This window comes from Ictidomys tridecemlineatus, chromosome 13 (genome assembly GCF_052094955.1).
Source record: "Ictidomys tridecemlineatus isolate mIctTri1 chromosome 13, mIctTri1.hap1, whole genome shotgun sequence".
In the NCBI taxonomy this organism is placed as follows: domain Eukaryota; kingdom Metazoa; phylum Chordata; class Mammalia; order Rodentia; family Sciuridae; genus Ictidomys; species Ictidomys tridecemlineatus.
In genome coordinates this window covers 58,946,086-58,960,027 of record NC_135489.1, presented here as the reverse complement: position 1 = coordinate 58,960,027, position 13,942 = coordinate 58,946,086, and the positions used below count along the sequence as shown (strand labels likewise).

General features: G+C 51.0%; 1 long non-coding RNA gene across 1 annotated transcript in view; it reads left to right on the top strand.

Moving 5' to 3' along the window:
• Positions 1-13,031, top strand: part of LOC144370134 (uncharacterized) — a 28,567-nt gene extending 15,536 nt beyond the window's left edge. Inside the window, exons 3-4 of the long non-coding RNA XR_013430074.1 lie at positions 7,386-7,500; positions 12,829-13,031. This is a non-coding gene — a long non-coding RNA (uncharacterized LOC144370134). The remainder of the gene's footprint in view (positions 1-7,385; positions 7,501-12,828) is intronic.
• The last annotated feature ends 911 nt before the right edge of the window (positions 13,032-13,942 follow it).

Below are 13,942 nucleotides of genomic sequence, written 5' to 3'. Positions count from 1 at the left end.
CTCAGGAAAGCAGGGCCCAAGGGAGAAGGGCCTGAGGGAGCAAGGCCCAGGAAAGCAGGACCAGAGGGAGTAGGGCCTAGGTGAGCAGGGCCCAGGGGAGAAGGGCTAGGGGAAACACAGCCAGAGGGAGCAGGGCCAAATGGAGCAGGGTCCAGTGAAGCAGGACCAGAAGGAGCAGGGCCAATGAAGAGCAGGACACAGATGGGGCAGAGACTAGGGGGAAGCAGGCCCAAGGGGAGCAGAGTCAAGAGTATCAGGGCCTAGGGGGAGCAGGACTAAAGGGAGCATGGCCTAGGGGACCTGGGCCAGGGTATAGCATGGCCCAGGGGAGCAGGGCCCAGGAAAGCAGGACCAGGGGGAGCTAGAAACAGGAGTAGCAGGCCCCAGGGAACAGGGCCAGGGAGAGAATGTCCCAGGGAAGCAGGGCCTAGGGGAGCAGAGCTTGGGGAACAGTGCCTAGAAAAGCAGAACCAGAGGGAGCAGGGGCCAGGGAGAGCAGGGCCCATGGGAGCAATGCCAGAGGGAGCAGCGCCCAGGGAAGCAGGACCAGAGGGAACAGGCCCCAGGGAGGAACAGGGCCCAGGGTAGCAGGACAGGGTGAACAGGGCCAGGGGAACAGGGCCAGAGGGAGTCGGGTGCTATAAACCTGGACCAGGAGAACAGAACCCAGGGTGTGCAGGGCCCATGGGGAGTGGAGCATAAGGAGGATCAGGGCCCAGAGGAGCAGGGCCAGAGGGCAGCAGGGCCCTGGGGAGCAGGGCTAGAGGGAGTGGAGTCTGCTGAAGCTGGACCAGGGGGAGCAGGATCTCGGGGAAGCAGGGCCAGAGGGAGCATGGCCCAGCGGAGCAGAGCCCATGAAAGCAGGGCCAGGGAGAGCAGGACACAGGGGTTGTAGGGCCCAGGGGAGAAGGGCCAGGGGAAGCAGGGCACAGGAGTGGAGGGCTCATGGGAGCAGGACCTGGGCGAGTAGTGCCTAGGGGTGCAGGGCCAGGGGGAGCAGGGCCCAGCAGGAGCGGACCAGGTGTAGTATGACCCATGAAGAGGAGGACTAAGGGGAACAGGGCCAATGAGAGCCAGGCTAGGAGAAGAGCCCACAGGAAGTAGGGCCAGGGTGAGCAGGGCCAGGGAAAGCAGGGCCCAGGAGGAGCTGGACCAGGTGGAGCATGGCCCAAGGGGAGGAGGCCTATGGGGAACAGAACCCAGGAGTTCCAGGCTAGGGTGAGAAGGGCCTACAGGAAATAGGGTCGGGGTAGCAGGGTCAGTGGAGCAGGGCCCATGGGGAGAAGGACCATGGTGAACAGGGCCCAAAGGAAACAGGGCCCAGGAGAGCAGGACACAGGGAAACCAGTGCAGGGGGAGTAGAACCATGGGGAGGAGGGCCCAGGGAGCATGGTTCGGGGGAGCTGGGCCCAGGGGAGCATGGTCAGGAGAATCAGGGCCCAGAAATGCAAGACCAGGGGGAGCAAGGACCCAGGGGAAACAGGGCCCAGGGGGAGCAGAACCCAGGGTAGCAGGGCTCAGGGAGCACGGCCAAGGTGGAGCAGGGCCAGGGGAGCAGGGCCAGGAGGAGCAGGGCCCAGGAAAGCAGGACCATGGGGAGCAGGACACATGGGTGCAGGGCTCAGGGGAGTAGGTACAGGGGGAACAGTACACAGTGATATCAGGGCCCAGGGTAGTAGGACCAGGGAGAGAAGATGCCAGAGGAGCAAAGCCCAGGGAAGCAGAGCCAGGGGAGCAGATCCAAAGAGAAAAGGGCCAGAGGCAGCAGGGCCAGGGAGAGAAGGGCCCAGGGTGAGCAGTACCAGGGAGAGCAGGGCCCGGGGAAGCAGGGCCCAGGGGGAGCAGAACCCAGGGGAGCAGGGCTGAGGGAGCACGGCCAAGGGGTACCAGGGTCAGGTAGAACAGGGTCCGGTGAGCAGGGCCCATGAAGATTAAGTCCTGGGGATCAGGGCCCAAGGGAAATAGGGTCCATGGGGAGTAGGTCACAGGGAAGCAGAGCCTGGAAGTTGAATGGCCAAGGGGAGCAGGGACAAGGGAAGCAGGACCCAGGAGAGCAGGGATAGGGCGAGCAGGGCCAGGGGATTAGGGCCAGGAAGAGCAGAGCCCATGGGGAGCAGGGCCAGGCAAAGCAGGACACAGGGGTTGCTGGGCACAGGGGTGCAGGGCCAGGGGGAGAAATACTCAGGGGGAGCAGGGCCCAGGGTAGCAGGGACAGGGTGAGCAGGTTGCAGAGGAGCAGGGTCCAGGGGAGCAGAACCAGAGGGAGTAGAGCCAGAGATACAAGGGTCAGGGGGAGCAGGGTCAGAGGCAAGCGCTCAGGGAGAGTAGCACCAAGGGGAGCAGGGCCTGGGGAAGCACGCCCAGGAGAAGCAGGGACAGGGGGAGCAAGGCCAGGGGGAACAGGGCCCTGGAGATGCAGAGTAAGTGGTTAAGTGACTGGGGGAGCAGGTCCCAGGGAGAGAAGGGACCAGGGGGAGCAGGGCTCAGTAGAGCAGGGCTCAGCAGGAGCAGGACCCAGCAGAGCAGGTCCAGGAGAAGCAGGCCTAGGAAAGCAAGGCCCAAGGGAGAAGGGCCTGAGGGAGCAAGGCCCAGGAAACCAGGACCAGAGGGAGTAAGGCCTAGGTGAGCAGGGCCCAGGGGAGAAGGGCTAGGGGAAACACAGCCAGAAGGAGCAGGGCCAGGGGAGCAGAGCTTGGGGAACAGTGCCTAGAAAAGCAGAACAAGAGGAAGCAGGGTCCAGGGAGAGCCGGGCCCATGGGAGCAATGCCAGGGGGAGCAGCGCCCAGGGAAGCAGGACCAGAGGGAGCAGGCCCCAGGGAGTAACAGGGTCGAGGGGAGCAGGACAGGGTGAACAGGGCCAGAAGAACAGGGCCAGAGGGAGCAGGGTGCTGTGAACCTGGACCAGGGGAACAGAAACCAGGGTGTGCAGGGCCCAGGGGGTGTGGAGCACAAAGGGGAGCAGGGCCCAGAGGAGCAGGGCCAGAGGGGAGCAGGGCCCAGGGGAGCAGGGCTAGAGGGAGTAGGGCCTAGGGGAGCAGGGCCAGAGGAAGTGGGGTCTGGTGAACCTGGATTAGGGGGAGCAGGATCTCGGGGAAGCAGGACCAGAGGGAGCATGCCCCAGCGGAGCAGAGCCCATGAAAGCAGGGCCAGGGAAAGCAGGACACAGGGGTTGCAGGTCCCAGGGGACCAGGGCCAGGGGAAGCAGGTCCCAGGAGAGGAGGGCCCATGGGAGCAAGACCTGGGCGAGTAGTGCCTAGGGGAGCAGGGCCAGGGGGAGCAGGGCCCAGGAGGAGCCGGACCTGGTGGAGCATGACCCATGAAGAGGAGGCCTACGGGAAACAGGGCCAAGGAGATCCAGGCTAGGAGAAGAGCCCACAGGAAGTAGGGCCAGGGTGAGCAGGGCCAGGGAAAGCAGGGCCCAGGATGAGCTGGACCAGGTGGAACATGGCTCAAGGAGAGGAGGCCTACGGGGAACAGGACCCAGGAGACCCAGGCTAGGGTGAGAAGGCCTCACAGGAAATAGGGTCGGGGTAGCAGGGTCAGTGGAGCAGGGCCCATGGGGAGAAGGACCATGGCGAACAGGGCCCAAAGGAAGCAGGGCCCAGGAGAGCAGGACACAGGGAAACCAGTGCAGGGGGAGTAGAACCATGGGGAGGAGGGCCCAGGGAGCATGGCTCAGGGTAGCTGGGCCTAGGGGAGCATGGTCAGGAGAATAAGGGCCCAGAAATGCAGGACCAGGGGGAGCAGGGCCCAGGGGGAAGCAGGGCCCAGGTGGAGCATAACCCAGGGTAGCAGGGCTCAGGGAGCATGGCCAAGGTGGAGCAAGGCCAGTGGAACAGGGCCAGGAGGAGGAGGGCCCGGGAAAGTAGGACCATGGGGATCAGGAATCATGGGTGCAGGGCTCAGGGGAGTAGGTGCAGGGGTAACAGTACACAGTGATAGCAGGGCCCAGAGTAGTAGGACCAGGGAGAGAAGATGCCAGAGGAGCAAGGCCCAGGGAAGCAGAGTCAGGGGAGCAGATCCAGAGAGAAAAGGGCCAGAGGCAGCAGGGCCAGTGGGAGAAGGGCCCAGGGTGAGCAGTATCATGAGGAGCAGGGCCCGGGGAAGCAGGGCCCAGTTGGAGCAGAATTCAGGGGAGCAGGGCTCAGGGAGTATGGCCAAGGGGGACCAGGGTCAGGGGGAACAGGGCCTGGTGAGCAGGGCCCATGAGGAGTAAGACCAGGGGAGCAGGGCCCATAAGGAGTCAGACCAGGGGAGCAGGGCCCAAGGGAAGAAGGGTCCATGGGGAGTAGGGCACAGGGAAGCAGGGCCTGGAAGTAGCATTACCCAGGGGCGCAGGGACAGGAGAAGCAGGGCCTAGGAGCTGAGGGACAGGGCGAGCAGGGCCAGGGGATTAGGGCCAGGAAGAGCAGGGCCCATGGGGAGCAAGGCCAGGTGAAGCAGGACACAGGGGTTGCTGGGCACAGGGGTGCAGGGCCAGGGGAAGAAATACTCAGGGGGATCAGAGCCCAGGGTAGCAGGGACAGGGCGAGCAGGTCTCAGAGGAGCAGGGTCCAGGGGAGCAGAACCAGAGGGAGCAGAGCCAGGGATACAAGGGCTAGGGGGAGCAGGGTCAGTGGCAAGTGCTCAGGGAGAGCAGCACCAAGGGGAGCAGGGCCTGGGGAAGCAGGCCCAGGAGAAGCAGGGAAAGGGGGAGTAGGGCCAGGGGAAACAGGGCCCTGGAGTTGCAGAGTAAGTGGTTAAGGGCCTGGGGGAGCAGGGCCCAGGGAGAGAAGGGACCAGGGGGAGCAGAGCTCAGAAGAGCAGGGCTCAGCATGAGCAGTGCCCAGCAGAGAAGGTCCAGGAGAATCAGGCCCAGGAAAGCAGGGCCCAAGGGAGAATGGCCTGAGGAAATAAGGCCCAGAAAATCAGGACCAGAGGAAGTATGGCCTAGGTGAGCAGGGCCCAGGGAGCAGGGCTAGGGGAAACACAGCCTGAGGGAGCAGGGCCAAGTGGAGCAGGGTCCAGTGAAGCAGGACAAGAAGGAGCAGGGTCAAAGGAGAGCAGGGCACAGATGGGGCAGAGCCTAGGGGGAAGCAGGCCCAAGGGGAGCAGAGTCAGGAGTATCATGGCCTAGGAGGAGCAGGACCAGAGGGAGCATGGCCTAGGGGACCTTGGCCAGAGTATAGCATGGCCCAGGGGAGTAGGGTCCAGGAAAGCAGGATCAGGGGGAGCCAGACACAGGAGTAGCAGGACCCAGGGTGCAGGGCCATGGAGAGAAGGTCCCAGGGGACCAGGGCCCAGGGGAGCAGAGCTTGGGGGAGCAGTGCCTAGGAAAGTAGAATCAGAGGGAGCAGCGGCCAGGGAGAGCAGGGCCCATGGGAGCAATGCCCAGGAGAGCAGCGCCCAGGGAAGCAGGACCAGAGGGAGCAGGACCCATGGAGGAACAGGGCCCAGGGGAGCAGGACAGTGTGAACAGGGCCAGGGGAACAGGGCCAGAGGGAGCAGCGAACAGAACAGAAGTATGAACTTGGACTGGGGGAACAGAACCCAGGGTGTGCAGGGCCCAGGAGGAGTGGAGCACAAATAGGAGCAGGGCCCAGAGGAGCAGGGACAGAGGGGAGTAGGGTTCAGGGGAGCAGGGCTAGAGGGAGTAGGTCCTAGGGGAGCAGGGCCAGAGGGAGTGGTGTCTGGTGAAGCAGGACCAGGGGGAGCAGGAACCTGAAGAAGCAGGGCCAGAGGGAGCATTGCCCAGTGGAGCAGAGCCCATGGGAGCAGGGCCAGGGGTAGCAGGACACAGGGGTTTCAGGGCCCACGGTAGCAGGGCCAGGGGGAACAGGTATCAGAGGAGCAGAGTTGTGGGGAGCACTGGCCAGGAAAGCAGGACCTGAGGGAGCAGGGCCCCGGGAAGCTGTGCCCATGGGGAGCAGGGCCATGGGTAGCAGGAAAAGGTGAATCAGGGCCCAAGGATAGCAGGACCAGGGGATTAGGCCAGGGGAACAGAGGCTATGGGGAGCAATGCCATGGTGAGAAGTCCCCAGGAAATTAGGACCAGAGGGAGCACAGCTCTGGGGAGACCATGTCCAGGGGGAGCAGGGTCAAGGGAGAGCTTAGTCCAGGTAGGAGCAGGGTTCAGGGGAGAAAGGCCAGGAGGAGCAGGGTCGGGAGAGCAGTGTGCTTGAAAGCAGGACCATGGGGAGCAGGACCAGGTGTAGTAGGGCCCAAGGAGATCAGGACCAGGTGATTAGGGCCAGAGGAGGCAGTGCCCAGAAAAGCAGAACCAGAGGGAGCCTGGCCTAGGGGAGCAGGGCCCAGGGGAGAAGGACCAGGGGAAGAAAGACACAGGGGGAAAAGGGCTGAGGGGAGCAGGGCCAGGGAAAGCAGGTCCCAGAGGACCTGTTATATGGAGAGATTTCAGGGCAATGTTCAGAATCAGGTTGCTAAGGTCAAGGGGGCAAGCTCTCTGGGATAGAAGACTGGTTTGTGCATTCTCCTAGAAACCTGACCCACCACACGTGACAGAACTCCCTCCAGTACTGTGTCCCAGTTGTACTTTTTGTATTTCATGAAGCAAATACCAAACTCCCAGTGCAGCAGCAAGAAACATTACGACAAGTAGAGGATGACCAAATGGCTTCACATCCACACGGGGAGACACTTAGCCTCCAGTGGCCACCGTTTACCTACAAAGAGAGAATTCAGCACTTCTGCCTCATGTTCATTGGAAAATCAGAAACCTTGTCCTCCAGGTCACATAGATGCAGACCCAGCTTTGATGGTCTTACTACAAAGGCAGCTAAAGCTCCTGACAACAACATATATTTCAAGTGCCCAACCTCAGAGGCAGTTTCTCACGAACTCTAGGCCAGCAGAGCTCCATCTTTGTGGAGTGTTTACCCTGTCCCTTCCTTATGGAAACTTCTCTACCACCTCCAAGGTTGTGAACTCCTGAGCATTATCCATTCGGCATATGTATTCACTGCTTTTCTAACTCTTATCCTGGAATTGAGTCTTAGTTGCTAGGAAGGTACTGTCCAAGCATTGTTCTGGATGAGAGTGGGAAGATTTGTGTGTAGTCCGTATTTGCATACACATTGGATTCATTTTCATATTTTCCATTTTAAAAACTGAATCTCTGACACTAACTTATACCCTACTAAACTCTGACTACGAATCCTAATATGATGGAGAAAAATAACCCAAACAGAATAGAAATACAAGCAGTTCAGAGGAGTCATGGTGTATAGTTGCACTTGCCTTTTGCATTATAAAAGGTAGGTGTTATAAATCTAGTCGAAATTAATAGAAATAGTTCTCCATGTGTTTTTCAAGTTAACAAATATGAGAATTCCTGTCTCCATTTCTCTGTAGCCTATTAATCACATGTATTTTTTATGCACATATAGAATCCTACTTGGTATCCCATATACCTTCTTGTGAGTTGGCTGACTTGGCAGATACAAATTGTGAGAAGAGATCACTTCTCCTAAACGCTGTTGGAACTGAAATTTCTACCTTTGGGTGAGCTTCCTACTTGAACAACATGATACATAAATCCATGTTCAGCATAATAAATATTTATGGATCTGTGGATGATATATATTTCATAGTGAATTTCCATTGGCATATATATTTCGAATTTTTAATGTCTGTGTGTGTTTTGTGTGTATATATATATATGCACACACACTCTCCAGATTTTTCAAAATATGAAATATATGTGTCTTATTATACAATCCCTACATTTATTCATGTTCATATATGTGGATTTATAATCAATGTTTCACTAGATTATTTTCAGAAATATTCATCCACCTGAGATACATATTTGTTTCCTAGTACTGAAAACTAACTTCAGTGGATGAAGCATAGGAATCCTAATCTTTCTACAGTAACTGACCCAGATGAACATCAATCCAAGTAGATTTGTAGGGGACATGATATGTATTTTGACCTTCATTTTTATTCAACACTGGTACATTACAATTTCTTCAGTTGATGCACATCATAGGATATATATTTCATCCTCAAGTTCCAAAGTTCTAGGTATCTGGTTCACTTTCAATCACTTCCTGCTTCAGAACACATGTATTCCTCCATGTTTCTTGACTGGTTTGCTCATGGGACTTCTTTCCAAACGCATTATTTTCCATTTCCATAATCACTTTTGAAGCAAAACTCACACACCCTTCATGGGAAACCATAACCCTAATATTGTGATTAGATCTATAACTGGTTAGAATGAATGATTGTGTATCAATATAAGATTTCTGATATATTTTCAGATATCAATTCAATCCATTATTTAAATTGGAACCAGTTATACATACGATTTATTCACAGTATTGCCTATTCATGCATTTTCTCTATATTCATAGACCCAGGGTACACCTATTTGTACCCCCAAATATTAATTAATACATCTTCAACATATTGCTTCCAGATAAGGTGGAAGAAATTACTCATGTCTCTGATCTACATATACAATTTATCACAGTGATATTCTGGACACAAAATATAAAGGTCACACTTATTATTGTACCAAAGCCTAATTGGAAAGTGAGCATGCATTACTAAAATCATCCTTGTCCAGGTTGCCTAAAGCTCTCCAATGTCAACCCTATTGGTGACTGGACATTTCTTTTTTCCTAAGATTATATATTCAACCTCAACCCTGTTGAAAATGTCTAATCCTATCACTCACTTTATACTTTGCCTGATTTTCTAATGTGTCTATTGATATCTGCTTTCCTACATATTTTCCCCAGTTTATCATTGTGACTGACTCTTCACATGTGCTGACATTTACATTCACTCTCTAACAGACACCCTATTGATAAAGAACTTTTGGTCCAAATTTTATACTGACTCTTCTTCTTAAACCTACCGACTATCTTCCTATTCTTACCTATGATCCTTTTTAGACTGGATGTTCTCTTCTACATTCACTCATCCAAGGTACAAGGTCCTATGCCATTGTATATGGATTTATCAGAGACATCTGTACAGAATGTAATTCAAAGCTAAGTATCCCAATCAAGGGCCCAATGCCCTTCTGGCCTTCAAATCTTACTTAGATTTCTATTTTCATACATATATTTCACCTCTATATTATTATAAATATCACAGGTTCCCAATACCATTCGTCATCCAGCAGAATGATTTCCTACCTAAATCGAAAATGTTCTTAACCTCAAGCATTCACTGTTCCCTCAATCTAACTTTACAAAAGAGCAAGGACAGAGTTGGTCTTACAATACAGGAATGTAGGGGATCTTCCACCTGCTGAGAACCTCAAAGGTCCATACAGAAATGATCTCTGGAGAAGATGTAGGCAGCTAGGAAGGACCTGAGAGAGCAAAAGTCATCTTCCGTGGCAAACAACCTGGTCAGGATGAAGGGATGTGTCTGAATGAGCCTCTCTCTTCTTAATGTAGACAAGATGGACCAAACCAGGCCTGTGTGGAGAGCTTTTCCTGGGTGCCTATGGTTGACATACCATTCTAACTTGTAAAAGTGCCACAGGAAGCAGGGGCAGCCTCCATCTCATAGGACCCTTGGAAGCAACAGTTAGGACAAAGTGGTTTCCAAGGCAGTGACCTCATTCAGTTCCTGAACGAAGTGACCTCACCACACTTCCTTGGTGATGGAACTCTCTGAACTTGGGATCCAAGAAGCCAGGCACCCAGAGGCAGTTTCAGTGCCAGTCCCAGTGGGCTCACTTGTTTGGATTTACCAAGGACAGAGTCAGTCTTTCTTGGTACCTACAGATGTGAGGATGGCCAATTTCCAGGAAAGCTCTGAAGTGGGTCTTTCCTGAGAAAGCAGGTAGTGGCTCACCCCTGGCTCCTGACAACTTCACAGAATTGGCCAAGGAGGCCAGATCTGAGACAGGACAGGCCATTTTGGAGGCACATAGTATGGCCCACCAGTCAGAGGACACTGCGGGTAGTCACAGACCTCTTTGGGGGAAGGAGGTGGCTTTGTGGGTGTGGGTGTGAGTTTGTGGTTTGGTCTCATGTTCTGAGAAGAGCTAGGAAAGGCAGTTTGTTTCATTTGGAGTGGACTGTTTCTACCAAGTCTTTTGACAAGGCGAGTGTTGCTATGTCTGTGTATCGCACTGTGTCCGTGGTTGTAGCTATTAGAAAAATGAATGCATCAATGGATGTGTCCTGTCTAGTAGAAAGCTTCCAGCATTCATCCTGCCCAATTTATGAATAGACTGGAGCTTGCCTTATCTTTGGGCAAAACCTACTATCTTCCTAAATTCCTGTTTTCTTCCTGAATTCTGGCCACTCTTCAGAATAGGCTCATGGTTTTGTGTCCAAGATATGTACCACGTCCAAGCTTGGTGACATGCCCATGTACTAGATAGCTGAAAGGAATGGCGAGCATCTCAGAAAACTCAGATATCAGTGGGCCCAGTAAAGTGTCAGTGGAGAAACCCTGCTTAGGGTCTTTTGCTTACCTATTGTTCTGTTTACCTGGATGTCAGCAAGGTCTTTGCCTCAGGACACCCCTTTTTGGAGCCTGAAGAAAACAGTTTTCAAATGCAAACGAATGGGCATCACTTGTGGCTCTTTGCTTAATTGCTTTGCAAAGGGATGTGTCTGAATCAGCCTCTTGGCACTGTGTGAGGCTGTGCCTTAGATTGTCAGCACCTGATGGATCTCAAGAAAGATCCCATATGTGAATCCAAAGCCAATATGGCAACAAAGGAGTCATTGTGGATGAAGTCTCTCGCCTTCCTCTGTAAGGTTCCTGGCCTCCATCAAGTGAGAATAGGGATCCTTAGGGTCAAATGAGTTTTTGAAAGCCCTGCAGAGGCTAGCCATTATGTGCTTGGGTTTTCTCATGACTCCAATTCACACAAAGAATCTATACCCCACCATCAGCAGGCGTCCAAGTGGAGAAGCTGAGCAGTATTAAAGGCAGGCTTATTGATCACTCCTGGTTCAAAGGAAGGGTGTCCAGGCCACCCTGACATTAGGCAAATGAGGGGCAAGGGAGCTTATTGTGGATACTTTCTTAGGCTGCGCTCCTCATGGAAACCTTTAGCCAGAGGTTATGAGGAGTGTCTATATGGAAGAAGATGAGGGCCTTGTGGCAGTGTTTTGGTTTGAATTGTGGTCATTTGTGTGGCGGTGGAAGAGTGACTGGGTCCGCCTGGGCTTGAACTCTGGTGTTATTCCCCTTGGAGACTGAGTTCTGGAACTTACCTCAGAGAAGTACTGCCATGAATTGATTTGGGATTTTCCAAGGCCACGCATGAGAGTCCCCCCTGGAAACTGAGATCGAAGCCCAGGGTGACTTTCCACAGAACACTGGGAATCTCAGCCAGGATATCACATGATTTTATTTTTAAAGACCTGGAAGCCATAGTTGAGAGTCAAAACACACATGGACCTCACATTGTAGACCTCAGTGGGCCTGGTTTCATGGGACGTTTTGGCCACTCTTTTGGAAGCCTTGTTTGTGAGAGTTTTCCAGAGCTTTCATTGAAATGATCTTTCTCACCATTTAATGGTTCCTGAATGAATGGAAACCCACAGTGCCTCCAACTTCATCCTTTAAAAATGGATAGTTAAATACCATGCAATCTTTGAAATTCCCATGACCAGGTGGCACTGGAGAACCTTTGGATGTCCTGTTTCTGATCATGAGTGTACCAGACAGGTGCCTTGATTGACAGGTTTCATGAAAGTGATGAAGAACAGAGATGCCAGTAAGGTGGGGCCTGCTGAGTAGTGGGCCTAGAGCAGTGGTGTGCAGGTGTGTGATAAAACATCTGTGGTGGGGCCATATGGATCTGACATGGGCTTCCAAATGTCTTGTGACTGACATGGTTCAGCCACCAGACCCTTATATGTAAAGGCATCTTGTTATATGGAGAGGTTTCAGGGCAATGTTGAGAATGAGGTTCCTATGGTCAAGTGGGGAAGCTCTGTGGGATAGAAGCCTAGTTGGTGCATTGTCCTAGGACCCTGACACACCACACTTGACAGAATTCCCTCCAGCCCTGTGTCCCAGTTGAACTCCTTGTATTTCTTGAAGGAAATTTTAAACTCCTAGTGCAGCAGCAAGAAACACCACAAAATGTGAGGATGACCAAATAAATTCACAATCCCCACGAGCAGACACTTAGCCACCAGTGGCCACAGTTTAACTACAAAGAGAGAATTCAGCACTTCTGCCTCATGTTCATTGGAAAATCAGAAACCATGTCCTCCAGGTCACATAGATGCAGACCCAGCTTTGATGGTCTCACTACAAAGGAAGCTAAAGCTCCTGACAACAACATATATTTCAAGAGACCAACCTCAGAGGCAGTTTCTCAAGAAGTCTTTAGGCCTGCAGAGCTTCATGTATTTGGAGTGTTTATCCTGTCCCTTACTTATGGAAACTCCTCTACCACCTCCACAGTTGTGAACTCCTGAGCATTTTTCATTCCACATATGTATTCAAAGATTTTCTATCTCTTCTCCAATAATTGCTTCTTACTTGGGGCAAGGGTATTGTCAAGGCATTTTTCTGGATGACAGTAGGAAGATTTTGTGTAGCACATATTTGCATACACATTGGATTCATTTTCCTATTTTCCATTCCAAATACTGAATCCCTGACACTAACCCATACCCTACTAGACTCTGACTACGAAACCTAATATGATAGAGAAAAATAACCCAAACAGAATAGAAATACAAGCATTTCAGAGGAGGCATGGTGTGTAGTTGGACAGGCCTTTTGCATTATAAAGGGTAGATGTTATGAATCTAGTCCAATGTAATAGTTCTCCATGTGTTTTTAAACTTAACAAATATGTGAATTCCTGTCTCCCTTTCTCTGCAGCATATTCAGCACATGTATTTATACATGCACATATAGAATCCTACCTGGTTTCCCAGCTACATTCTTGTGAGGTGGCTGAATTGCCAGATACAAACTGTGAGAAGAAATCACTCCTCCTAAATGCTGTTGGAACTGAAAATCATCCTATGCCTGAGCTTCTTCTTGAACAACATGATGCATACATCCATGTTCAGTAAAATAAATGTTTGGATCTTGAAATGATATATATTTCATGATGAATTTCAATTGGCATGTATATTTTTACTTTTTAATGTCTCTGTGTGTGTGTTTATTGTATATATATATATATATATATATATATATATATATATATATACATAAACACACACACACTCTCCAGATTTATCAAAATATAAAATATGTGTCTTATTTTACACTCCCTAAATTCATGTTCATGTATGTGGATTTATAATCAACTTTTCACAAGATTATTCTCAGAAATATTCATCCACCTGAAATACATATTTGTTTCCAAGTCCTTAAAACTAATGTCAGTGAATGGTCTATAGAAATCCTAACATTTCTACAGTAACTGACCCTTTTTAACATCAATTCAAGTAGTCTCCTATGGGACATGATGAGTATTTTGACATTTATTTTTATTCAACACTGGTACATTACTATTTCTTCAGTTGATGCACATCATAGGATCTATATTTCATCCTCAATTTCACAAATTTCTAGGCATTTGTTTCACTTTCAATCAAATCCTGCTTCAGAACACATGTATTTCTCGATGTTTCTTGACTGGTCCTTTCATGGGACTTCTTTCCAAACACCTAATTTTTGATTTCCATAATAATTTTGGAACCAAAACTCACACACCCCTCATGGTAAACCATCACCCTAATATTACCATTAGATGTATAACTGGTTGGAATGAATGATCGTGTATCCATATAAGATTTCCTATATGTTTTCAGATATCCATTCAATCCATTATTTAAATTGGAACCAGTTATATTTTTTATTCACAGTATGGTCTATTCATGCATTATCTCTATACTCATAGACCTAGGGTACACCTATTTGTACTCCCGAATTCTAATTTATACGTCTTCAACATATTGCTCCCAAAAATAGTGGAAGAAAT